Source organism: Pinus tabuliformis, chromosome J (assembly GCF_031772625.1).
Source record: "Pinus tabuliformis cultivar Carrire ecotype Pingquan chromosome J, CPIR1, whole genome shotgun sequence".
Taxonomy (NCBI): domain Eukaryota; kingdom Viridiplantae; phylum Streptophyta; class Pinopsida; order Pinales; family Pinaceae; genus Pinus; species Pinus tabuliformis.
In genome coordinates, this window is record NC_142295.1 from 171,209,303 (window position 1) to 171,234,939 (window position 25,637).

General features: G+C 36.8%; 1 long non-coding RNA gene across 2 annotated transcripts in view; it reads right to left on the reverse strand.

The window, feature by feature from the left end:
• LOC149226215 (uncharacterized) overlaps window positions 1–23,827 on the reverse strand; it is a 142,908-nt gene extending 119,081 nt beyond the window's left edge. For both annotated transcript variants that reach the window (XR_016247721.1, XR_016247720.1), the window contains exons 1-3: window positions 23,482–23,827; window positions 21,163–21,216; window positions 20,748–20,782 (exon numbers count right to left, since the gene is read on the reverse strand). This is a non-coding gene — a long non-coding RNA (uncharacterized LOC149226215). The remainder of the gene's footprint in view (window positions 1–20,747; window positions 20,783–21,162; window positions 21,217–23,481) is intronic.
• Window positions 23,828–25,637: the final 1,810 nt, after the last annotated feature.

The window sequence follows — 25,637 nt, forward strand, 5'->3', positions numbered from 1 at the left end:
CGAACAGAATCATAAAAAATGGCACAAATCCTTAATATTTGCACTATGGGCTGATAGGATAACGCAGAAGGCTTCCATAGGTTCTTCTCCGTTCAATCTCGTGTATGGAAAAGAAGCAGTGCTACCAACAAATCTTGTCCTTCCTTCTCTAGCCCTAGTTCAGTTTATTGAGGAAAGCCCTTTTTCTTCTTTTCAACTTAGACATGACCAAATTCTAAAATTAGAAGAGGAAAGAGAAAAAGTCAAGGTTATTCATTCGAAACATCAGCAAATTATCAAGTCATCCTTTGATTCAGTCTCATCCGGTTCAAAACAATTTCAAGTCGGTGATTTAGTTCTGAAATGGGACAAAGCCCATGAAGATAAGGGAAAACACACCAAGTTCCAGAAGATGTGGCTTCGTCCATTTCAGATCTGTGAGAAGATAGGCCATTCGACCTTCATATTACAAGATTTATCAGGTTTGAGAGATTCTCTCCCTATTAATGGTTTTATCTTAAAAAAATTCTTCAATTGAGGAGGTAACCCCTTCTCCTTTTTAGTTTACTATAATTTTGTAATTTGTAGGACCATTAGAAAATAAAGTTGTAAGGTATCTTCCATTGACCTTTGCTGTATTTAAAAGTTGTTCAAAAGAAGTAGTGTTGATATTTGCGTTTAAAATAATAGAAGTCTTAAACAAAAAGGATAATTTCTAGGAAACTAGGTATAATTGCATTCTGAAACCACACTTCAATTTTTGTGAACGCTTCTCAAAGTTTAGAAATATTGTAAATCATTTTATGTTTTCAAATTGGTCACAAAAAGGTTATCGATATCAAAATAGGAACTAATCCAACTTCAGCATCTTTAACTCTTACCTTGTCATCCATTTACTCTTAAGGAGAAAATTGTCCATCCCACTCACCAAAGTTTATGATTACTCAGAGTGTAATTCTAAAAATTTGATATAAAAGATAAGAGGTCTTATTACAAGCCTGTTTACCATGATCATAGGGAAATAATTTAACCGACATTATCAATACTGCATACCAAAACAGGGTAATGGCTTAGAATTATAAGACAAGGGGTCTCATCACGAGCCAGCTTGTTTGGTTAAATTACTACCAGTGAATGGCATTGTCACTCAGCTGGTCACCAAACCAGGACAATGGCTTTTTATCTTACAAAATAACAGGAAAATAGAAAAGAAATGCAAAATGTGAAAAGCATATTTTGAATTCATTCTGTTAATCATACTCTGAAATGGATGGGACAATGGACAATAACATGGTTAAAAGGTATCCCTGTCGAAACTATGGACGTTCGTTGGCAGCAGAGGCTCTACCTATGACAAAGGAGTCAATTCTAAAAGCTGATTTGGAAAGGTTTTCTGTTTTATCATTATCAACCAATAGAGGCCAATTTAAAACTTAGAATGTATCTAATTCTAAACAAGAGAGGAAATTAGCAAAGATAGTTTCATTTATTTGGAATGCATATATACCTAGTTATATTAGAATTTTCCCCTTTGAAGAGATTCCTATTTTGAAAAAGTTTAAGTATTTCCGTACTTTTCAGAGATAACTGTTTCTTCCAGCGAATCGCCAATTGTTGTGCTCTACAACAACCCCCCATTTCATATCATTTTTATTCTCAAAACTATAATATGAAATGGGCCCCTTTTTATTTTAATTGGTATCAACTTAGTATTATTCAAAAAGATCCGAAAACAAAATGAAAACATTACAAAACCTTTTTGATAAACTAATTAATTGGTCTTATAATATATAAAAGAGTAATCTTTTATCATTGCGATAAAGCAATCGCCAGATCGCATGTCGCAATGACAAAGGAGGCATAACTTAAAGACCCATTGGTTTTCTCCGACGCGACAACACGCAAAAGGCTATCGGATATCGGCAATAACGAGTTATCATAACAAAAGTCCCTTTCGCTCCGATGCGATGCGATAAAGTCCCTTTCGCTCTGATGCGATGCGATATCGCTATCGGCGATCGGAGATGTACCATGCATGCTTTTCAAAGTTCTCAGTTAATACTCCCGATGCGATGTGATATCGCTATCAGCAATCGGGGATTCCAAAAGGAACCCATATAACGATTTAATTTTTCCCCGACGACCGATTGCGATAAAGCCAAAAGCGCGAATTTCAAAAAATTGATAAAGCAGGGATATTACGATTAATTCGTATTAAAGGCCTTATCTTCCCAACAACGATTCACCTGCGCTCAACCGCCAAAACTTTCAAGGCACGCTTAAACAAATCATTCGGCCAATAAACGATATGATGGGCATTTAAAGGATTGACAGGTTTTAACGGCCATTTAATGAAATAGTAAGTCTAAAAATCTTTTCACAGATTGTATCCGTGGCCACTTTAAGTTAATCCTTCATCGTGCATTGATCAATATATCTCGCTCATATTTGGTTTACGCTATCAATTCTCTGTATTACGTTCATTTTCACTCCTGTGCAGAACTCTTCCGAAGCAGTAAATTTAAGCAAAATGGGGAAGAAGTCTAAGAAAACTGCAATCGCCTCCGCTTCGCCAGCCACAGGATAACTCATCGTTGACCCAGGAACTAAAAGAAAAGGATTGATATCCGACACTACATGTCTAGGACTCGGCAAAACTACTTGGCAAAGTACCTATAATTTGATTGAGGCCGAAGAACCTGAGGTTACAGCAGTACAAGCCACAGTAGATACCACTCGAAAATCTGATGCTACTCTAAAGGATTTATCCGACTCTTTCCTTCATCGGATAGCAGCTCGGGAACAAATTCTCCCATATACGGATGTAGTGAGGTGGGCAATTGAGGAAATCTCAGTCACAGATAGAACCTTTTGCACCAGAGAAGGGAGAATCTTCGGTTCATTTCAACCTAATGATTTGAGGCAAATGTATCATTTGCCTGTACCAGAGAAGAAATACAACAAGGCATTCCTGGAGAAATTTCGAGATGAGAACGAAATTGAATCCGAACCCATTCGAGATTGGAGGCAAAATCCGGCAAAACACAAGCATGAATCTTCGGGTAAGTACTCTGTTGATTCTCTATGTTCTCCTTATTGTTATGCTGGGATAATGATGTGTAGATTGTGGGGGTTACACGATTCTGAAAATTTCACTATAGAAATGGTTCCTTTGATGGAAGCGGCATGTAATAGTGAAATAATGGATTGGGCAACTATACTGTCAGATAAGCTAGCAACCGCAGTTCTTGATTTTAGAAGCAAAACCCGTGTCACTGAAAGGCTTATTCCCCCATTCTACTACAACGCTTATATCCTGGACACCCTGTGTTTTAATTATGAATTTCTCGTGCTTGGATGGAAGTGGACTCCACAAGACCCCATGCCCATTCACATATACCATCAGAAGTTGTGGAAAACTTACTATAAGCACCATTTATACCAAGTCTGCAATGGCTTTATGTTACCCATTCATTACTCTATTTTTGATAAACCTGCTCCTAAGATTTCCTACCAAGCAGGGGTTGATTTGACATCCATAGGAAGATGGTTCGGAGGAAAAATTTACTTATATAAGAATTTTCGGCAGCCAAGCTAAACCTCATGTCCTCCCTTTGTACATACCTGATAAACTGTTGGCTAGGGAGATAGCCTATCAGATTATGTCTGAAGGAGTTACACAAACTCTAAAGAAAAAAAAGAAGCAGGTTTGGCCCTCTTTTCCTCTGAGATGCGGTGTCTACACTTTGCATGATTTTAAACATGCAGAGAAAGAAGCTGAAAAGATGAAGGCATTAACTCTAGAAACTCTCCCTAATAGGCGATTTGATCCAAACAAAATCGCCTATAATGCACTTGAACAGGCCAAATTGACAAAGTTTGATCATAAAGAAGATAAGTTCGATGACCTGTTCTCCTCAGCCGAGTCAATGTCCCAAGTTAAATCACTGGCTAGAATGGAATACAAAGATGATGGGTTAGTTGAATTCAACAGACTTAGAGAACAGAGGTTGCAAACTTTGCCTCTAGATCTGTTAGCAACAACCCCACGACAGAATCAAGCGAGCCTGAGCAGCGACTCACTAAGGAACCTCCTGTTACATCAAAAGAACAGGAGGAAGTGCATATGAGAAAACAAGAGGAAACCGAGACGAAAGAGCAGGAACAGAGCAGCATAGAGGTGAATGTAGATGCTCAGATTGACCCAAAATTGCTCCAGGAATGGCAGCAATTCGACTCTATCATCAACAATATTGAGTGCTCTAAGGAAGCCGAGACATCAAAAGCGGCTGACACACAGGAGACAACTTCAAAACAGGTTCCAAGTGGAACCATCGGCCTACCCAGTTATAAAGAAGTAGAGATAATCCCAAAGGATCCCTCCGATCAGATTATTTTGCAAGTAGAAGAAATTCCTCCCTTAGATGTCTTCTATAGCCCAAGACACAAAGCTGTGGTAAAATGACAGCGGAAAAGGACAAGGACTGATCAACCTTCCCTATTCCAAGAACAAACAGTGACGGGCAACGTGGTTTGGAAAGAGGAATTTGACCCCTTTGATGACCTAACAAAACTATCCCAATATGCTGGAGCCTATTCGGCAGCGACAATAGACAAGGCATCAGAGGTGAGTAATTTATTAAAAGCAAAAGACCAGGAGATCTTTTCACTACAAGCACAACTATCAGAGACACAACAGAAGGCGGAGCAAGCAGAACGGCAATTGTTTACACAACAACAAATAAATAATCAATTGACTAGACAATTGCAGGAAGAGAAACAGAGGATTGATTACAGCGCAGTTCAAAAACAGAAAGAGCTGTCTGAGGCATTGGCACAACTAAAAGCAGCGAATGAGCAAATGCTGAAATCGAAAGATGAGAAAATTGCTCAACTATCAGCCCAGCTAGAGAAAAAAAAGAATCTTCCACAGCTAGCTGAATTCAGAGCAGAGGCATTACAGATAAACAAGGCATTGATAACACAGATAAAGCTTTTATGTCAACAAATCGCCCAAGCGGAACTGTTATGCGATTTGACGACATCAATAAGTGAAAAATCGGAAAAAGCTAGAATAGACTTGGGTCAAGCCGATGAAACATTAACTAATTTTCTTGAGTGGCAAGATACCGATCAGGGACAGGCGGCTAATTTACCAAAAAATTTAGAATCACATAAGGAGATATTATTTACGGAATGGAAGTCCCAGTTAATAAAAGCAAAGAGAGCGATTTCAAGATGCAAATTAACCACAAATAATTTGGTTGAATTGGTTAATAATACTCTCTACTTGTCTAACATGATTTCTAAATGCACTCCAGGTAAATTGACAGCGGCTAAAACATTGGAGCAGTCATGTTATCCGGAACTAGAGAAAAATGGGAGATTAATCGCAGGAATTAACAGTTTGACATGGGACACCTATTGGTTCTTCTTAGTCAAACCATACAGCCAGAGAGCTGCCCTCAAATGCCTCACAGATGCAATCGGGTATATCATTCCCGATATACAAGATGCCACCTATGTTGCTCGACTCAATTCTCGCCTCAACAGACCACCCGAAGTGGAGCCAATGCTTGTGATATGCCAGCTCAGGTTTAAAGGCAAACAGCCTAAATGATGATTCATGTCGCCGACTGCCAGATTCCTGTGAAGGAGATATTCAGAATCAAATGATACCAATTAAGTAGGATTTCAGTTTCATAGGTAGTTAGATTAATTAAGTATTTATAGACCCTTTCATGTATTTAGAAAGGGTCGTAAGTTTTGTATATGACTTAGAACCTGAAGTTGCACTATTGTACTTCAGGCATATTCTTTTATAAAACTGGACCAATCATTCTGATTTTGACAAAGAAGCTTTTATGCGAATGTGCACTACTGTCTTTGTTTGAAAGTATTTCTGAGTCCGAAGAAGAATTTCAAATAGCGATTGATATTGGGAGTGATTAGCAGCTCATATGGTACTATTATCTATGTCTGAGTTCATTCTTTTTATATGAATTGTCATTTGATCGCTTTTGCTATTATCGGATATATGCATGTGTTTTAAACAGCATTCTTTATTCCTTCCACTATTGGATGTTTACAGTATGCTTTCCTTTTGATCATATATGCATCGATAATATAAATGATAAGTGTAGAAATATTGTGTTAATCACTTTGTTTAACTATTTAAACAAAGTAATCATTGAATGAATAAATGTCTATGTTTATTAGATAGAGTCATCTACATGCCTGTCAATAGACAAAGATCATCAAGCGCTACATTTCAAAGAATAATAGTTCCCGAGATTAGTAGTAGTTCTTTTATTTTTTCTGATAGATTAAATTATTCGCCTATCGTTAGATTAGATAATCAATCGTTCATCCACCCCTTTTATTCATTATCAGGAAACTGGTCCCATTTTCCCCAGTTGGAGCCACCATTCCAAACGGAAAAGGAGTTGTATTAAGGTCCGGACCGGGTGGTTATCCCCCAATGTTGATACAACGATTTTCGGGGCATCAACACCTAGCGAAGTGGATAAACTTATGATGAATGCTAAGTTTAACTGGAATTAGGTGCAGTTCACCAAATTTGGAGTATCCCTAGGGGGATATTGATTAAAAGCACTCCAGGAGCAGTTTTCTACCCGAGACAGAGCCAGCCAGAGGCAGAGAGGGAGTGAAACAAGAGTCTAGCTAGGCTAATTGGAGCCTTCTGAAGCCAATGGAATAGTCAAAAGAAGCTGAGGAAGTCATATTCATAGAGATTTTCATCTATGGAGAATTCTGAAGGCCACTAGGAGTTGGAGGCAGTGGTAGGAGCTACCAGTACTCGTTCTTAGCGAACCAATGGTCATTCCTGACTGTAATGAGCCTTCTGAATCCATTGCAGGGATTTGCAGAAGCATTTGGAGACTTCTAAATGCCGAGATGTATAGGGAAGTTTCAGGTAGCCCCGTGCCAACCGTGGAGGAATGCCTAATTTGGGGATGCATTGCTCATCTTGAGCAAATGATTAGTCTATTTTGGTGTCTAATATATGTTGGAGACAGTGATTGAGGTTTCAGAGACAGTTAAAGAATTTTGGAGTTAGTGCCATCAAGAAGCTCAGGGTAGCTCAGAGCACTGATTGAAGGAATCAAGTCTAAGGGAGCTTAGATCTGTTTGCAGAGTGATGACAGCCATGACAGGGTTATAGATGGTATTCTAAGCCCATTGGTTCAGTTCAGTAACCTTTGGAGTTAAGTGTGGAACTTGTAAAATAAACTTTGCCATAATCCCAAAGAGAACTTGTAAAATAAACTTTGCCATAATCCCAAAGAGCTAAGTCAAGATGATAAAAGCTCAAGGAGATGTAGCCCACGATATTCGGGTGAACTCCTAGATTAAATTTGATGTTATGTGTTGATGTTTATTTGCTGCATTATATGGATGTTATATGTGTTTAAATCAGCAGAAACAAATGAACTTAAAGCACTTAAACAGTTAAAAGAAAAAATACACTTGTTTCAAGTATTTAATTCCATAAATGTCATATATAAGCTAGATCATTTATTTGTTAAAACTGAGTGGGAGGTTCTTGTAAGCATAACAAGTTATCAAACCCCCATTTCAGATCAGGTGGTATCAAAGCAATTTTCTTGCTTGACAAAGCAATATGTTGCTTGGTTAATAGAGCAGTAGGTTGCTTGTTTGACTTGAAAGGTGTTTAAACAGTATAAAGAATTTTACTGTTTGATTGTTTGTAAACTGACTGTTGTTTGAGTTTGCAAAGGTGAAGGGAAAGCTACTGATAGCTAATTCCAGGAAAGGACAAGAAGGAAGAAGGGCTAAAGGCATTCTCCTTGTCCAAAGGACCTCAAGGCAACCCTTGAAGCACAAGAGGGTTTGTTTGCAAAAGGCTGCTTGAATAAGAGTTTGACTCTACAGCCATTAGTTCTTTGAAAGCTTTGTGAATTTTGATGAAGTTCTTTTGTTCATTTCTATAATGACAACTTCTACAAGTGAGTTTCAAAATCCTCCTCCTTCACAAGATTTTTTTATGAAGACATGAAGCGAGACTTGTTCATCATGATGGATATGGTGAAACAAATGTAAGAAGATAAAAGAAAGAGCACAAAACTTCGGGAGCAGTTGAATTCCATGAAGGAAGAGATGCAGTTGCTTTTTGAAAAATTGCAAGAAATGGAGAGCCAACTTCATATGGCAAATATGAACCTAGAAAGGATGCATGTGTTGGAGACACAACTTCTTGTTGCCAAAGAAGCCTTAGTCAAGCATAAATTTGAAGAAGAGGTAAACAATCCTAGTTTGTCTTCAATTTCCTCTAAGAATATTTATGTTGGTTCTTTTGAAAAACACACAAGAGTTATAGGGTCCAAGTTGATGTCAAAAATGAGCTATGAAGGAAAAGGATTGGGCATACATGCACAAGGCATTGTTGAGCCAATAATGGTTGAGTAAAGGCCTAAGTATTTGGGTCTTGTCTATGGACAATTTTATGGAGAAAGTTTCAAAGTAGCCATGAAGGCAATTGAAACAGTTCCTAGAAGGAGTTTCATTTTAGGTTCTCTACCTCAAGTTTGCAAAGATTGTATTCATGGGGAATGCAATTGTTTGAAACATACTTTGCAAGAAGAAGGTGTTCATAAGCATGCATTCGAACAAGAGAGTTGTGAACGCTCTAAAATCGTTGAAGAGATAGATGGTGTTCCAAAGGGAGCCAATTCTTCATTCAATTCACCTCCTCATGAAGGCAACAAATATGAAATAGGAAGGTATAAATCTGATTTCAATCACGTTTCTTTTGATTATGTTAAGCATGGTAAATTTCCACATAAGCATTGGAAAAAAATTGCATGTTCCTTTTGTGGTTTGGTTAACCATAGTGTTTCTAGATGTTGGAAGAAAATGGCCACATACAAGAAACTTTTGAAGAAAAGGAGGTAAGAAGCCAAAGGTCCATTGGAAAAGGCAAATTATGTTGTAAAGAGGAAGAACATGTGTTGCAATTATTGCCATAAGCAAGGACATATTGCTAAAAAGTGTTGGATTCCGAATTCAACAATGCTTCCACGAAATTTGAAGAAGGTGGAAAAAGAGAATGGCAAGAATGGAAAGGAAGTTTCCATAATTGATGTGTTTCAGGATGATTCACATATTGATGTCGATGTGCAGTTAAAGGAAGCGCCTTTGATGTGGATTGGTAAGAAATGGTTAGAGTTCTTATCCAATTAAAGTTGCATGTCTTTTGATTTGATACATTTCTTTGCCAATGGAATGCAAGTTGCAGGGTTTTACCAAAAAGGTGAATGAAAATTTGAGTATGAGACTCGCTTTATTGCAACAAAATTATATTCATTTCAGTTTTGTAAGTACATTTTCATATGATTGAGGATCTTGCATTGAGGATCTTGTACTTATGATTGTGCTTGAGAGAAAGTTGAAGAATGGAATACATGCATGAGAATGGTATGTATGAACAAAGGAATGTTCATGATTTCATTGTATTTGAACATGTATGTGTAATTGACTTGACGGTCGATTGCTTTGTTTAAACATGCATGCAATGTCATATCGACTTGGAAAAGTTGATTTTTTCCCCAAGATTGAAAAAGGGAGATAATGATGAAGTTTTTCACAAGAGGTGGAATTCTTTCTACCTTGAAAAAGAATCATCAAGTTCTTTTTGTACATGCTTGACTTGGAAAGTAGGTTGTTTGAAAAAGGTATGTTTTTGTCGGCTTTTGATTTAGTTGAAAATTTGTACACGAGATGTAAGAGACATGATGATGATTCACATGATGTGAATTTATGTCGTCAAGTTGTTTTTTTGCATTATGTTGTTTTTGACAAGATGTCAGAAGAAGATTTGCAGTAGCAAAAGTCACCATAGAAGTGGCTTGGTAAGAAGTGGTTTGACTTCTTGACCTAGTAAAACATACTTTCATTGGTACATATGCAACTTTTAGTTAAATATGCATATATTTGTGATGTAATCTCACGTTTGTTTGAGCTACCTTGGATCGATGATCAAGGAAGCGATGTTCAACTACCTTCTATAAACTTCTCAACAAAAATTTTGAATGAGTTCAAGGAAGACAATTCTTAACAGGAGGACAAGCGCATCCAGGAAGGGAAGTGTTGACTACCTTCGAGTTTTGGTTCAAAGGCACTAGCCATGCAGGCAAGTGTATGGAGGCTGAAAAGAAGAGGGTGTTGTACTCTCATCTACTGTACAAATCTTTATATTAGTCTTTTGGAGTCCAAAAGATTCCTAATGGGGAGGAGTGATCAGATATTGATCCAGAACCTAAATGATATCTTAGATTTCAAAATGTTCGAAAGAGTTTCAAACTTGAATGGCCAAATAGAGCTCGTCTTTCTGATTTCGGCACCGCAAACAGTTTGAAAAACCAATACCGTATGAAGGAGTTATCGCAATTTGAAAAAGTCCAGTAAACTACAATTTTGGACATTTGACCAAGATTAATTTGGTTTAAGCGCTAAACCTTTCCTTAAACATTTTTCTTTAAGTTCCGTATTAAGCACGTGGGCAGTATTCGGAAAGTGGGAAATAGTTTCTCGCGCGCCCTAAAGGCTGGAAGCAATATTCCTAAATTTCACGTGATTAACCTTAGCATGAAACACGTAGCACGAGAAAACCACTTTTCTCGCGCGCTCTCGATCTGATATAGGTCGTGCAGAAATTCACGCGAGATTGCGTGATAGTCGTCTGATTGGACAGGTCACATCGACAGTGGAGATTGTCTGGGCTAGTTGGCGAGCGGACAATGTGATAGTCGTTGGATCATGCGGGATAGATCAACGGTGGAGATCGTCCGGGCTAGTTGGCGAGCAGACGACGCGATAGCCATTGGATCACACGGGATAGATTGACGGTGGAGATTCCACTATTTGGTATACGTGGGCCCCTAACCCACAGGTCCACGCGCGAATTGTGTAAGGATGCAGCTTTGTTGTATCAAAGTGGTATCGCGATTGTAACGCCTTCCCAGCGGTTGAAGGTTAATACGACTGCAACATTATCCCTAACCGTCGAGGATATATCGCCCTCATGTGTGCACCCAACAATTACGGTAACGGCTCACGTTCGACGGTCAACCTGGGGGAGCGGATAAACTTAGGGGGAATGATGAGTTTAACTAGAATTAGGTGCAGTTCACAAAATTTTGTGGAGTATCCCTAGGGGGATATTGATTAAAATCACTTCAGGAGCAGTTTTCTACCCAAGACAAAGCCAGCCAGAGGTAGAGAGGGAGTGAAACAAGAGGCTAGCTAGCCTAATTGGAGCCTTCTGAAGCCAATGGAATAGTCTAGAGGAGTTGAGGAAGTCATCTTCATAGAGATTTTCATCTATGGAGAATTCTGAAGGCCACTAGGAGTTGGAGGCAGTGATAGGAGCTACCAGTACTCGTTCTCAACGAACCAACAATCATTCCTGATTGTAATGAACCTTTTGAATCCATTGTAGGGATTTTCAGAAGCATTTGGAGACTTCTAAAGGCCGAGATCCTACAGGGAAGTTTCAGGCAGCCTAGTGCCAACCGTGGAGGAATGCCTAATTTGGGGATGCAGTGCTCATCTTGAGCAAATGATCAATCTATTTTGGTGTCTGATATGTGCTGGAGATAGTTAATGAGGTTTCAGAGACAATTAAATAATTCTAAAGGAGTTAGTGCCATCAAGAAGCTCAGGGTAGCTCAAAACACTGATTGAAGGAATCAAGTCTAAGGGCGCTTAGATCTGTTTGCAGAGTGATGAAAGCCATGACAGGGTTATAGATGGTATTCTAAGCCCATCAGTTCAGTTTAGTAACCTTTGGAGTTAAGTGTGGAACTTGTAAAAGAAACTTTGCCATAATCCCAAAGAGCCAAGTCAAGATGACAAAAACTCAAGGAGACGTAGCCCACGATATTTAGGTGAACTCCTAGATTAAATCTATTGTTATGTGTTGATGTTTATTTGCTGCATTATATGGATGTTATATGTGTTTAAATCAGCAGAAATAATTGAACTTAAGGCACTTAAACGGTTAAAAGAAAACATACACCTATTCCAAGTATTTAATTCCATAAATGTCATATATAAGCTAGATCATTTATTTGTTAAAACTAAGTGGGAGGTTCTTATAAGCATAACAAGTTATCAAACCCTCATTTCAGATCAATCATGAAAGATTATGAGAAACTTGCCCACAAAAGCAATCATTATGAATATGATGTAATCAAGTTAAATCGCATCCCTTGAATTCCTTTCCCAATTGCAAATAAGGTGCATTTGATGCTTGTAAATAGAGGTCTTCAAAAATTGTATAAGTCATCACAATTTGTCAAAGGAGGTTATTGCATGCATAAGAAAGTTGTAAAGAAAATAATAAAGAAACAAAGTTGATCCAACAAATTCCAATGCTTCTCCTTTGCGAAGCAAAATGGAAAATTTGGGAAAGAGAAAATTTGTTTCAAGAAAAATAGAAAAGTTACGTTTAAAAGGTCACAAGCTAAATATAAAAAGCCAAATAAATATTACTGGAAGAAAAGGCCTTTCAATCAAAGGTGGCTTTTGGTTCAAAGGGCCAAACTGGGGAAAAAAATTGTTATTTGTGGCAAGACTTATCATTTTACTGAGCATTTCTCCTAGAGGAATCCAAGATAAGAGCTCTTTATGTTGATGTAGTGTTTGATGAACATTAGGATTATGTATAATTTGAAGCATAAATTGATTTAGATGATGAAATATATGAACTTGAGGCTTTTGAAAAAGTAGAAGATGAAGTCCCTAAAATGAATATAAAGAAATCTAATCAATTTGGTAATGATTTCTTGGGAGACTTTGATGAAAGTCTTATGGCGATAAAGAAAACATGGAAACATGTAACATTAGGTAAAAAAATGAAGTTGTGATCATAATCAACCCAAGGAGAGATAGAAGAAACCTAAGTGGTATCAAAACTAAAAATATTCTACAGAAACATGGTCATCAAGAAACATGACAATGATAAAACTCTCTCCCTCTATTCGTGTTGAGTTGAAGGGACAATTCACATTCAAATCAAACATAACACCTATTGTGCTTGATGCTAGGAGTATATACAATATGATTCATCACACTTTTGTACCCAATGATTATCCACATAAAATGGAAAAACTCATAATCACAGATGGTCTAGCTCTCCAAAAGTCTAGTTGTTATTATTTACTTATTACCAATTTTATTAGCTTCATGTACATGTAGTATTTCCTTTATAGTATCCAGTGCAATCTATTTGCAAGTAATTCTAGGAAAACGATTCTCTACTCATTCCCATTGTATATTGTACATAATTTGAAAATTTACATGGAATTCTCACATTGTAGTGGGTATGTTAATCAAGTTCCAATAATTTCAAGCATCCTAAAATTTTGTGTAGAAATGAAGATTGAAGAATCTAAGCTAGAACCATTATATGAGCAAGTTGCAACCATGGAATAACAACTTCAACAAGAACTCCAAGATGGTGTCCATGAAATACAATAGGAAAAATAAGACACTTCTCTCACAAATGATCTTAAAGAAAAATAAGGTCATTATGGGCAGCGATATTTAAGGAAAGCTACAAGGAAATATAAGTTTAAAGAAAACATTGTTTTCAAAAATAAAAATACATCTTGGAAATAGAATAAATAAGTGTTGTAGTAGAAATCCACAAGCATTCTAGAAGTTAGTAAAACCTTTATATGAGATCAACACACTTCCAAGAAGTATTGCCCATGGAAAGCCTTGTCTAGTGAATTTGGAACATGGAAGGGACATGTAAACAACCTTAGATGAACTATTAAAGTGGAATCTAATCAAGATATTTGCTTCTACTTTTCTTGTCCAATGTTCACGGTAGAAAAACATTGTGAACTAAAAGAGAAAAGAAGATAATGGTAATTAATTATGGCCACTAAATGCAATCACAATCAAATTAAGGTACCCTATACCACACAACAATACTCTTCCCCAACAATTAATAGAGTGATATGTATATGTATATGTATATGTATATGTATATGTATATGTATGTATGTATGTATGTATGTATGTATGTATGTATGTATGGATTCCACTAGACAAGAACATCTTCATAGACACCCATAAAACCATTTTTAATAAACCAAGAGGCCAATTCAACTGGCTTATCATTCCATTTAGGCTCTATAATGCATTGGGATATTTTCAAAAAAGGATGGAATGTATTTTCAATCCATTTTATTAATTTACTCTTTGTATAAATTGATGATATTCTTATTTATTCAACTTCCCTTGAAGAACACGAGATCCATGTAGACAATTTTTTAAATTCATTGAAAATGGAATTGTGTTGTTGAAAATGAGATATTCATAAAGGTAGCAAAGTTTGTAGGTCTTCATATCAAAGGAGGTAAAGGTCAAACCACATATTGGTGAGAAAATTGCTAAATTAGTCAACAAGATGGAGTTAACCTAACAAATCCAATCTTTCCTAGGTTGTGTCAATTATAATCATCTATTCTTGAAAAAATATTGTAGTTGAAACATGAAAACAAACAGTTCCTAAGAAAAGGGAAATGGAACTAGATATTAATTTAGATAAGCACAATGCAAGCAATTAAAGAAACATATCATAAGATTCCTTTGTTAAGAATCCAAATAAGCCAAGGAACTTAAATAGATGCTTAGTCAACTAATGTACAAATTTCTAGTACTAGGTGATTGTTGTTCGTATGATCTCAATTAAACAAATAAATCGTTGAATTTAATTAATGTAAAAATTATATTTTAGAGCATAGCATCAATTGTGAAATAGCTGAAAGGACGGAAGAGAGCCGAGGGTTCTGAAGATGGCCAACGCAGCGAGCTTCTCCTGCCATGGGAATGGATTCAACGTCAATACGGTCGTTGGAGGCGGCGAGGCAGGGTCGGTCACAGCCATAGCTCTCTACAGGAGCGGCCTCAAGAACGCGACGCTGGATCATTCTGAATCCCTTCAAGCAGCCGGTATGGTTTTGTTTTTATGGCCCAACGCCAGGAAAATACTCGACGCCCTCGGCAAAGCAGCTTTGCTTGAAGGGCTAAACATATTAAAGGATGATCTGAAGGTGAAGTCCGAGAAGCTGCACGAGATCAGAGATCCGCGGACAACTTGCGTTTCTGGGTTTAGATCCCATCTCGGGGGCGGAAAATCGTTAGGTTTTGGCTCGATTTATGCAGGATTCGACAGCCTGCCGTCCATTCGGCTTATCTCCCTGCTGACGTCTCTTGCATGCAAAGATGGGGGTCTGCATGTAGCAGATCTGCTCCATCACACAACTGCATGGCCCAATCTCTGCAGCCACAGGCCGGATCTACCCGATCTGAGCAAGTCTCAAGTTTACCCAGAACCTAGGCAGCGGATCGGTGGGAAAATGCATAGATTGAGAAAACCCAGGCAGCAGATAGGGGACAAGATACATAGATCGAGCAGAGTTTTTACAGACATCGACATGCAAATGGAAAAATGCCTCGCAAAGTGGTCAAATCTGGAAGAATCTTCACAAACAGAGCACCGGCGGATCAGCAGCGTCAATGGCTCAGGCGGATCAGGAACCCAACTGAAACCCAGATCTCAGGTAACAAAAACACGCTTTCAGATTTTCATTAAAACTACAGAGGGGAAATCTTGTTTAGTGTGGGTTCATGCAGAAAACACCATCATGCAGCTGAAACAGCAAATCCGAACTTTGACCGGATGTCCAATCCAGTTTCAACATCTGGTCAGGGGTAGGTGGTCCCTCCAGGAAAATAGAACCTTGGAAAGTTATGAGATCGGTCCCGAATCAACCATTGTTCTAAACCTAAGGCTGAGAGGCGGGGCTCTGCCCCAGGGACAACAAAGCTCCACAGGAAGGGACAAGGGGAAAGCTCCTCAGCATCAACCCAAGGGAGGCCCCTCCTACAAAAACATACTTCAGGGCAACAAAGATCCAGGGTCCTCTCCAGATCAAGGCAGATATATACCAAGACCATACATAGTAGATCAGCAAGGACAAACCCCAGCCCTTAACTGTGATTCGACAGGACTTGATGAGTTCGTAAAGTCCTATGAAACGCAGGCCCTAATATGTCGCTTTAACAGCTTCTGGCCAAAACCGATGGATCTATTTCATTGGATTTTCACCACTTGGACCATGGAATGTGATATACATTTATGCTCCAAGGGGTTTTTCATAGTCAGATTTGCATCCTCAGAAGTCAAAGACACAATCATTAGAGATGGGCCTTGGTTCTGGGGAACATTGGGGCTGTTCATGACCCCATGGTTCCCAGATTTCGATCCAAACAACATGACTGTATCCAAAGTGCCGGTTTGGGTCCGTCTATATAACCTTCCCCTTCACTTTTGGAGTGAGCGAGTACTGGAAGGAATTGGGAACAGCATAGGAAGATATATCAAAACAGATCTGGAGAGGATTGATGAAAGGGTATACACTTTCGCACGCATTTGTGTGGAAGTAGATCTAAGCAAAGGGCTGCCAGACAACATAAGGCTGATCTACAAACAACAAAATTGGCTGCAAGCACTAGACTATGAAAATACTACTTTCAGATGCAGGCTATGCAGGCAGACAGGGCATCTACAAAGCACATGTCCAGAAGCCAAGAAAGTAAACAGTAAAAAGAAGCAGAAAGGGAAGCAGAGGAAAGGATGGCAATTTCCTCCCCCTAACTCAGATGATGAAGAATCAGAAGCAGAAGAGGAAGACACCCCCGCAGAGAATGCAGAAGTATCCCAAGAAATGGAGACTCAGAAGGAAACTACATCAGATAACAAGACTTCACGGCTCCACCCAAATCAGGCAGAGAAGGCAAGTGAGGAACAAAGCATGGGAGGGATCAAACGGCATCACCACTCAGATACTTCAGACTCAGACAAGGAAACAGCCTCACAGAAAGCAGAAACACAGTTAGTCATAGCTTCGATCGAGCCCACTCAAGGAGAGTGGCGCAAGGTCGAAAAGAAAAAGGGGAGAAAAACTTGAAGCGTGAGTTTTTTACTCACTGTCGGAATTCAGTTTTTTGCCTCTTTCTCACTTCTCTCTTCTCCTTTCTCATTCTTCTTCTTTTTGCACGTTAGCTTGTTAACGTTGCGTGAGGTGCGTAAGCACTCGAGCCCAAATGGGCAGCTTATGGAAATGCTTCAATGCATCTGCTAGTGTAACTTTTCATTTTTTAAATAAAAGGTTACCGTTTTTTCCCCTGGAAAAAAATCAATTGTGAAATAGCTAGAAAAGTAAACAATGGAAGCATACAATATTTTCACACATATGTAGGAAATTTCTCCTTTAAGATCAACTTTTCAAAATCCTTATTCAAAGCTTACAAAAAAACCTCCACAAGTTTCCAAAATGACAATGGCACTACCACAAAAATCACCTTAAATTGAGTTGTATGGCTTGCTGAGAAAGTACAAATTACATTTTAAAAAAGGAGGACAACAACTATATGACTTGCACAACTCATTGTACGACTATTGTATGTATTCCATATGATTGCATGGACCAATTCTACATATTTGTACGACTATATGGATCTATTATACCATTGTCTCTTCAACTTGCTGAGAAGTTTCAAGTTTATCCTCTTCATTTTATGCATTGTTTTCTCTCCTCTGGTTGCTTAGTTGTTCAATTGTGTTTGAAATCTCTATCTCAACCTATCTTTATACTTTTTGTTGAAACCCTAATATCTCAATGAGATTAATCCTAGTCTAAGTCATTGAAGAATCAAATGCATTTTATTAAACTCAACTGAAAACATAAGATATTACAAAATAGAATTAATATAATTTTCCCTAGGTGGTCACCATCGAAATGTCTCGAAGCACTTCTTGTACATTCACATTGAACACACGTGAGATTCTTTTGCTCAAGCTACATTTCGCAATACTCCTTTTTGGTGAGGAAGGAATTTTGCACCAATCCAAGTTTGTCTTTGAATGCTTCAAAATCCCCTTTTTCCAAGTCTTGGTTAGAATATCAACTACCCCTTTATTTGTGGGAATATACCAAAGCATCACCACTCTCTTCTTAGTCACGTCTTGTATGAATTGATATATGAATTCTATGTGCTTGGATATATCATGAAATAGTGGATTCTTAGAGAGTTCAATACAACTTTGAATATCACGGTAAATAATTTTGGTGTCCAATTCCTAATAAAACAACCCTACAAGTAACTTGAAAAGACAAATGGCATCAAAATTAGTAGTATTGTTTTCCATGTGATATGCCCTTATTAACCTAAGTGTTGTGAAAGTCTGCTTTTGGTTGAACCGAGATATCATTGTTGATCCCAAGCTAAAGCTGCATCATGAGGTTGTCTTACTATTTGATACAATACCTATCCAATATGAATCTAATTACCCTTGCAAATTCACTTCACCCATCTCCAAGGTATCTCGAAACATACTCCATTATGCCCCTTAAATATTTGAGCACATGTTTTGTTACTATCCAATGCTCCTTCTTTGGCTCCATCATGAAGTGACTCACGGTGTTCATTACGAAACATATATTTAGTCTAGTGTTGACCAAATACATCAAGGAACATATTTACTGACTATGCAATAACATATCAGTTTCCTGTGCAATGTAGGATCCACAAAATTTGAATCTACAATTTCCACCTTCTTTAGATTAATGATCATGGGCGTGGTCACAAGTTTACAATCCTTTGTTTGAAAATTCTTTGGGATCTCAACTACATGCTTGACATACCCAAGGAAAGCCTCCCTCAATTTCAACCAAACCTCCAAACCCAAGAAGTAAATCATCATGTTGATTTCCTTCATCTAAAAATCAATTTCCATGTCTATATTGAAACATGTAATGAGCTCCGTTGAATATGTAAGAAATAAGTCATCAACATATAACACAAAAATGAGGACATAAGTCACAAAAAATATATAATACAAGTTAGCATTTGTTTCCCCTTTGGTGGAGGTCGTACTCTGTAGATATCCATATATCCTCGAATACTATGCTCTTGATGCCTGCTTATGTCCATAAAATGATTCTTAAGCTTTCAAACATGGGCATCCTACCCATTTACCTTAATGCCCTAATGTTTCTCTTTGTACACTTATTCTTCAATGATCTCAATAAGGGAAGTTGTCTTCACTTGTTTTTGATGTATCCTCCATCCCTTAAATGAAACTAAGGACATTATTACTCTAATGGAAATGTGCATAGTGACAAGAGAAAATGTCTCCTCATAGTCCATTCCCTTGTTTTAGGATAACCCTCCCACCACGAACCTCACTTTGAACTTCTCAATACTTCCATTTATTGTTTGATTAATCTTGTAGAGCCACCTATAACTCAGTACTGACTTCCTCGTTGATCTTGGGACTATGTCCCAAACATCATTCTTGACGATGGAGGTGTACTCGTCCACCATGGCATCCCACCATACTTTTTGGTCTATTGGCCCTTGAAAACGGGAACCCTATGAATCTAGGATGTTTCTCATCTATGACATGTAGTTTGGGAACTTATTTGGAGGTCTGGTCTCTCTAAACTTTCTCCAAGGGTCCCCAACATACTCCACAATATCCCTCAATGTATAAGTGAACCATCAAGGTCTCTTGACAGAAGTGCAAGGGGATATTTCCATCTCTTCTTCACTTAAAACTTGTTTTATTGCTTTGGAAATCACTGGTGAGCCTCGCTTAACCTACAAAGTTTCCTTCTCCTCATCCTTTGTTATTGGAATAGGCTCATCAAACCTTTTGGATGTAAAATATTCCTCAAACTTTACATCCCTACATACTACTATCTTCCTCTACTCTAGAATATATACCTTATAGGCTTTTGAAATTTCATTGTAACCTATAAATAAACACTTCCTACTAAAGGGATTCAACTTTGTCATTTTTTATACCAATACATGAATATAAAATGGACAACCAAATATGCAAAACTAACTCACCTCAAGTTTCACACTAGTGAATGTTGTAAGTCTAATTTATTGAGGTAAAATACAACATGTATTTTAATATCAATCAGGTTTGGTAAACTCAAAAACACACCAAAGTATATGGATATTAGATCTAACTAGTTTAGAAATAAATTGCTTAGATACTCAAAGATGAATAAATGCATGCTACAATCTGAAAATGGAAAGCTACAAGCACAAATTGTTGAAATGTAAAACTATACAGACCTTTTATAAAACACTTTTATTATGAGAGTGTCTCATCAAAATCATCAAAGTAGGCTTTATCAAAGTTCTTTTCTATTAAAGCAAGAAAACTATTTTAGGGAAGCATATAAATCTGTTCTATGAAAGCATATGAAAAAGTGAACAATGATCTTATTCAATTTTAGATAAAAAGGAAGAGGCTCTTGTCTAAGAGGTCCTGCTTGTCCTTCCTTATTGCTTCTATTTAGTCAACAAAACCATTTTCACTTGTCTAATTTACCAGAGCATAGAAATAAAACATATAAATCTAATCTATGAAAGCAGGGGAAAAAGTGAATACTATTTCAATTCAATCCTAGTTAACAAAGAAGAGGCTCTAACTTAGAGACCTGGTTTGTCCTTCTTTATTGAAACTAATCATTCAACATAAATCATTTTCACTATCTAAATGGCCATGGCATGCAAGTGAGTTTATACAAGTAATATTCCCAATTGATTAAAACAAAAATACAATATTAACTCAGAAAATGAAGATGCTAACATCTATGCACATAAATCAACAATAGTGTACTTACCTCAGCATGGGGGGTCTCCACCTTTGCCTGGTACACTTCAATACAATCAAATAAAACAATTATTCATTCACATTACACAAAAAATTATGCACAAAGAAATAAGAAAGCAAGTCTCAATCTCAAACTGTATTCAGAAAATAATAGTCACCATCATATATGTTCATAGTTGTTGGTAGCCTTGCTTAAATAGGTTAAAAAGTATAGCATAATTTCTATATTTATGGTAACCACCTAAAAAGAGTCCTATTACATCTCTTGGGTCGAATTCATCATTTCAATCGCATAAAATATGGACAAATCCCAAAAAATCCTAAATCTGCCCCTAAATCAAGGGATTTCCTGGATGATAGGTCAAGTTTGACCAACGTTGACCGAGCTTGTTTTAACTTATTTGGAGCGGGCCAATAGGTCTTACACCATATTTGATTTCTGTAGTTTCGAAATATATCCTTCATTTGCTCCAGGTATCCTGAAAAAATAACTTTAAACGAGCCATTACAAACTTTTTTGATTCTGCCTGAATTTAACTTTAATGCTCAATTTTTACTCAAACACTTAAAAATCAAAAGACATAGTTTAGCTACCTTGGTATGCATTAGAAGATATAAAACATGATGAAAATGATATAAAATGGATGATAAATATGGAAAAGTGATGTAATAGGTGTGGCAAAAAGAGTCAAAATCGAGAGCTAACACTCCCCCTTGCTGATCTAGAAGCATGTCCTCATGCTTGCCTGGTCCTCTTGGACCTCTTTCTCTTGCCTGCTTATGTAAATGCTTCAACCTGTGCTACTTGTAAGATCACGTAAATTCCCTCTTGCTCCTTTTCCCCCCTTTTGTAAATTCCATTTTTCACCTTCTGTTTTTCATATTTATACTGCCAGTGCTTATTTTCCTTTAACCATTTGTATGTTTGTTTGGAAATGAGAATATTCTAAGTTTCAAGTTTCTTGGTTTTCTTTCTGATTTGCTTGATATCTTTTGTGATTTTTCTGTTTTGTTGTTTATACATCTCATTTTCCTTTTTTAAGTGCCTCTCCATTATTTCAGTGACTTGCAATTTTGTCCTCAGTTCTTCCAATTATTTGGCATCCTCCTCCTTATTAATCTTTGATGTCTCTCCATAAGTCTCCTCAAAGATCTTTTTGATTTCTTACTCAACTTTTCATATGTTGAATAAGAGGATGCGTCCTCTTTTTCATTATCTTCATACCGCTTATCTGAATCCTCAATTTCTTTAAGTTTTTCTTATGCTTGCTTCTCCAATTCTTCAATAAGATCATGATGCTTTTTCTGGGCTTCATCAATGGGAAATTCTTCAGGATTTTCCTGTTCAATGGTGTTTTGATTCTCAACATAGGGTTCTTCTGATATTTTGACTTCTTCTGCCACCCTCTTCCTAAACTTTCTAGGAAAATATACAAAGGGTTTTTATTTTTCGAGGCTTTCCTCCTCAATTTTCTTCTTTGACCTTGCCATAGGATAAGAAGAAGAGTACATAATTTCCCTTGAGAATTTTGACTGTTTATTGGCTTCCAATACTAAATGTAACTATTCTTCTTCTTGATTTTCCATAAAATTATTCTTCTCAAGGAATCTTCTCCACATTTTTGTTGTGTTCTTCAACTGATATTCAATGAGCATTTTGATCAATCCATGATGGTAGTAACTGGTTTCCTTCTTTTCACTTTTCCCATTTACACCTTCAATCATTTTTAATAAATTTTTTGTAAAGAAGTAGGGAAGGCTTATCTTGTTATCCCCTCTGATATGTTGAAGGAGTTTTATGTGATACATATGCACCACACTATATCTTCCATCACAGGTAAGATATTTCTGAACAATAAGTGTGAGATCTCTCCATGGTTCCTGGAACCATTCCCTTGTAACTCCATTTTTCCAATTGAAAGTTCCTTTCCTGGATTTTTGCAAGAAATAATTCCAGCCTTTTTCTTTAAAATGTTGCCTTTGTGATGTCTTTCCCCTATTTGTGGCAATGCTATAGCATGAGCTATATAATCCTATGTTATAGGGATAGTCAAATCTCCTATGACTATCATCCCATCATGAAAATTTGTGAAAAAAGCCTCAGTTACTTTGCTATTGTACCCATTAAACTTGCCTAAAAACTCAAGTAAACTGGCCTTGTGAACCTCTTCTATACTTTCCTTTGTCCACTTTTTAGGATGAAACCCTATTGGTTCAATTCTACGTTCAAACTTTTGACTTTGAAGACTTTGTTTCTCTCTTTCTTGCCTTGAATTTCTAATTTTTAGGTCAAAGGCTCTATTTCTGGGCTAAAAAATGTGAGAACTTAATATTTCTGAATGTTGAAAATGAATTCTTTATGTTGTTGGTGTCACAAATATTATCATCATACCACTATTTTCAACCCTTGATGCCACTGTTATCATATAATGAAACCACTATGATCAATACTCTGTTTTTATGGTCCTGCATGTGCTGCCAGCCAATTAATTCTGAAATCCACGAGGTATTTTTATATAACCCTTTGTTGACATGTTGAAAGTACGAGATTTACCATGACTTCAAACTCAAACTCGATTTTATGTGAGGATTTTTTGTACTAAAATCTTGGGATTTCTTACCTTGAGACAGAGATAAGTCTAAGTCTTCGAGGCCTTCACTGGATGTTATGCCCTAAATTTTGTATTCTGGACGTTTTTACAGCGTATAAAAAATCAATTTTAGCTAGGGTTTTTGTTTCTTACCTTCTATCTCCTATAGCTTTGTTCTTCAATTCCTTAAAGCTCTCCTCCGAAGCTTCGAGATATTGACTGTAGGGTTTGATTTCCTAAAGAGTGTATAGTCCAAATGTCCGAGTGTGCTTCAAATTCGTTTTTGTTTTCGAAACTTCCCTCTCCCAAAGTCTATTTGGTAACAGATTTTAGTATAATGAGTTTACATTAAACATAATAATGCTACATTGCTCATACTCTACAACGTTGCTGCTTACTTTGTTTACCATGTTGTTGCTTGTTGTACTCCCGGGATTTCTGAAGATGATGATTTTATAGTCAAACTCATTTCATGACTTGAACTCATCGTTTTGTACCTTATGTACTCCTGAGGATACTTACAACAAGCAACAACATGGTAAACAAGGTAAGCGGTAAGGTAAACAAATACTTACCATAATTTAATTTTTTGTCGGTTGATGATTATTTGATTTTTATGCCATATGTTACAACTTGTCAACCACAATTTTATTTGAGCATGTTTGAACTATGATTGGTCTTAATTGGTCTATTGTTGTGATGGTTACCTTAGTGTGCAATCATACTAAGGTTCCCTTGTTTCTGTAATGATTTGGCATCATTTCCAAACTTGTATGAAAACCATCGAATCGCTTCTTTTTCATTAGGGGAATTTTGAGGTCTAAAATGGGCCTCCTAAGAAAAATGTACAACCAAAATAAAATTTATAACCAATAGGATTGAAGATGATGATGTCAACCATGGGGGATGATTCACCATTTTTGGAGTAAAAAAGTAAAAAGATTAAAAAATAACAAAATAATAAACTACTTTTTCAACCCGTGTTTTCAACTTATCTCCCTAAGGTTTTACTCAAATTTCAAGCAGGAGTACTAGTTGGATGCAAAAATTTAATTCCTCGTCTAAAGAGTACCCATGTTGCATATTTTCGATGGACCCTGCTACACAAAAAATGAGAAATACATGAAAAAACGTGATTGCAATTACGTTTTTCATGTATTTCTCATTTTTCATGTAGTAGGGTCCATCGAAAGTATGCAACATGGGTACTCCTTGGATGAGGAATCAAATTATGCATCCAACGAGTGTTTCCACTCGAAATTTGAGTAAACCCATAGGGAGATAAGTTGAAAATATGAGTTGAAGAAATAGTTTTTTTCCTGATGATGTCATCTAATATTATTTTATTATTTCCACTATTATTTAATAATTTCCTTAGGAGGCCCATTTTAGACATCAAAAATCCCCTAACGTATATGAATACCAATCAATCAATTTTGACTTCTTGCAATAACATTCGAGGTCTTTATGACAAGAACGAGGTTGTCCTCATCCTATGACTTTTCCTTTGACTCTTTCATGAGAAAAAGAGGATGATCTTTTGACTCTTTGGCATGCTAACTCAATATTATCTCCTGATCATTTTTATGCAACAAATTTTGTATGAAAACTCTGTACATCAATATGCAATCATGAAATTAATTCATGACTTTTGCTTTCGACTCTCTTCTACAGACTTTTGTATCCAATCTTTTAGATCTCATTTTCCATATGTTTTTTCTAAAAGATTGTTTTGAAATGACCATTTTTAAGGTCATTTCAAAACAAAGTATATCCTTCACTTTTATGTAATGGCTGCCTTTAAAAAAAAATAGAGGTTTATCCCTTCCTTTTTCCAGAATTCATGACTTATAGCTGACCTTGAAGTATTGTCTTTGTAAAGAATATTATTTCTTCAATTGTTGTGCTCATACTAACTCTAGTTTCCTTTATTTGTTTTGCAGAGTAAAATTCTTTCATCCATAGAAGTCGCCCTACTTTTCTCTTGTATGAAGACCTTCTTTCATTTTTAACCAGAGTATTAATCTCAAACCGTTATGCTCAAAGTGATGCTCTCTCTTTTGTCTTTGAAGGGAAAAAATAGGTGAAGGAAAATGGTAAAATAGAAAGAGTTTTTTTATGCCTGGATGGAAAGTTTTATGCAGGAATGGAAGGTTTTATGCAGCAATGGAAGGATATAAAAAAACAAATTTACTCTTCATGCACCAAGGTTAACTAGTTTTTGAATTAGAAGTGTTATTTCAAAATCAAAAGCATTAAAATAAAATTTAACTTACGTAACTTTTCATCAATTTCCTTGGTTGAAGAAG